Raw genomic sequence first — 3,202 nt, forward strand, 5'->3', positions numbered from 1 at the left:
CGTTGAGGCAGAAGTAATTCTTTATTATTGATTAAAATCGCTCAGTGAAATCTAAACCTGCTCTATCTGACATAGTAGTTATTAGCAGCCTCCAAATGTCTAATTGTGCCACTGATGCATTCGCTTAATAAGGACCTCAATGTGCTCTTTCACAGTCTTAAGGAGAGTGCTGTGTCACCTCCTGAACTGACAGAAATCTGCAGCTCACGACAGAGGGCCAGGTTCAACTTGAATCTCGGAGATTGTAACGGGAATAGATAAGGATTTGAGATCAAAACTTCCCAATGTTCCAACATTGCAAAAATGGTTTTCCTATGAAGTTAACTACATTTATGAGAATCATAAATGGATGGATTTGCAATCGTTGATCTATTGGTCGCTTAGGATCATTGAACATTTTTACTATCCCATTCTGGGTATTATTGGGATCGCAGGTAATTTTCTTCAGTCCTTGATTGACGCTCGACAGTCGTCTTTGTTGCAAGAATACGGTTATATGTTACTGCCCCCTCCTGCTGGAGTTAGTGCTCTTGGGAATTATCTATGTATAACTGTGAAATGTAGTTTCCATAAATAACTGCGTTACTCTCGTTAAATGTACTCTCTCACAAATTTTTGAACATTAATAGCAAGACAAACTAAATTAGTCACTCTATCAATGACAATCAATATTTCCCAACTGTTCCTAACCAGAGTTTACGAATAATTGAACGTGGACACTACCTTTATCACTTAAACAAAAATTTCAATTTATTATTCACACTGTACCTTTGGCAGGACGAAGATAAAGAGTTTTGTCATCTAATTGACGACTATGATTTAATCACAGATGTAACAAAGTGTAGAGCTGGAGGAACACAGCAGGCCAAGCAGCATCAGAGCAATAAGAAAGCTGACATTTCTCGGGACCCTTCTTCAGCTTTCCTGTTCCTCTGATGATGCCTGGCCTGCTGTTTTCCTTCAGCTCCACACTTTGTTATCTCTGACACCATCATGTGCAGTTCTTGATATCTTTATGATTTAATCCCAATATTCTTTGATCATGAAGCCCGCATAGCCTGCTGGTCGGACAGTCACAATGGAGGGAAGATTTACAAAGAAAAATTGAAGGATTGTAATTTGTAAGTTCAAATAATCAGGTTCCAATGATGGATTCCAAGCCTTCGTGCAATCAGTGTAAAACAAACATTCACAGGCACAAAGCTGTATCTCTAATTTCTATGCCACGAGTGAATGCAAACAGTCTCAGGAAACGTTGCAAAGTATTTTCCTAATTCCTTTGTCAGAACGTTCAACAATTCTTGAACTGGACAGAAAACTGGAGGGAGTAAAACATAGCAGCCAATCCCAAAGATTCCAAAAATCACCCCTGTCCTGCCAAAACCATTCATAGACCATTTACTCTTTTTTTTTTAATTTTAATCAATATTCTCTGTGTTTGGCTGGTTAGTGTCTATCGTCCCTTGACTAGCAAAGTCAACGTGAAGCCAACTGCAATCACTGCGCCTAGCAGGACTTGATGTTGAATTGCGCACAGCATTCCTCAGATTTGTAGTTAATTACCGTTGGCTTCCAGGGGTCAGTCTTCAACAAAACAAATCTCTGTCTATTCAACTCCATCTTACCACACAACGCTGTTCAAAGATAATTTCTGACATCACACACAGAAAAACAGTAGAAAATTAGCGAAGGTCTCTCCAACGTTCTCTGCTGTTCCTGCCCTGATAAGTCTCGGTCAACAGATGTTAGATCTTAAAACATGTGTCACTGTGCAACTCCAATTCTTATTTAATTCTTTGGAAAACTGAGGCCATTCACTTCAGTCATCAGCATACAGTCTGCCCAATACCCACCTACATCATTACTCTTGCAGCTCACTGTGTGAGCCTGAACAGGACCATACACAACATAATTAATGCCGCAAGACAAGACCATGAACTGAGCCAGTTCTGCTTCCAACCACCTCCATCATTGTGCCCATATTCTGATCCTCCTGAGCCCATTGAACCATATAAACTTATTGCTGTCTTTGCAAAATTCACGCTCTGCTAGTCTAATCTTCTTGCAGCCAGGCTCCAAGGATATAAGCTTCTGTCAACTACAACTAATCGAAAGCTGGTCAGTCACTCATTAACTCACACGAAGTGCTGTTGCACTATCGACTCGTTGCACCCAATGGTGATGGGGTCACATCCGAGCAAAGTCTCGAGTTTAAAATTCTCGTCATTGTATTCGACTCATTCCATAATCACAAACTCCACTTAGCTCCAGGATATTTCCTTTTCACAAAGGAAGCACTGTAAATCAGATCACTATCCTTTTTTGTTCCATCTCTGTCTGTCTCTGTTTGCATTCCACTATGTCCACTTCGTTCTGTTTCTCTGTCACGAATACGTTTACTATTATTGACAGAATCACATCAAAGTACAGTGCTGATCTCGGCCAAACAGTCCATCAAGAAATTGGTGGATGTATGAAATATCCATCTCGCCATTTGCACTCTGCTTTTATTGACAATAAGATATTTTCTATGATTCCTTCTTTTCCTTCAGACAGATTGAATCTTGGTTGAGTTTATGTGAACCACAATCTCCAGGAAGAATCTTCGGATCCCAACAGCTCTCTGTCTGATAATATGCTGTATTTTCATCTCCGCATCTTTGCTAATTATTTGAAGTCAATTCCCTCTCTACACCCACCCTTCGGAAAATGGCATCAATATCAAACTTGTCATTGGATGCAAAAAAAGACTCTTCGGTGTTTTCGTCAACAGCTAGAAGATGTTTTCACATCGGATCAGTTTATTATGTTGGGCTTGTACTCATTGGAACGTAGACAAGTGAGAGGTGACTTTGTTGAAAATGTAAGATTCTTAAGCAAACTGACAGAGTACAGTGAGACAACAAGGTGCAGGGCTGGATGAGCACAGCAGGTCAAGCAGCATCATAGGAGCAGAGAGGCTGACGTTTCGGGCCTAGACCCTTCATCAGAAAAGGGGGAGGGGAAGGGGCTTCTGAAATAAATAGGGAGAGAGTCGGAGGCGGATAGAAGATGGATAGAGGAGAGGATAGGTGGAGAGGAAACAAACAGGTCGAAGAGGCGGGGATGGGGCCAGTAAAGGTGAGTGTAGGTGGGGAGTTAGGGAGGGAATAGGTCAGTCCAGGGAGGACGGACAGGTCAAGGGGGCGGGATGAGGTTAGTC

This window comes from Rhincodon typus, chromosome 49 (genome assembly GCF_021869965.1).
Source record: "Rhincodon typus isolate 14 chromosome 49, sRhiTyp1.1, whole genome shotgun sequence".
In the NCBI taxonomy this organism is placed as follows: domain Eukaryota; kingdom Metazoa; phylum Chordata; class Chondrichthyes; order Orectolobiformes; family Rhincodontidae; genus Rhincodon; species Rhincodon typus.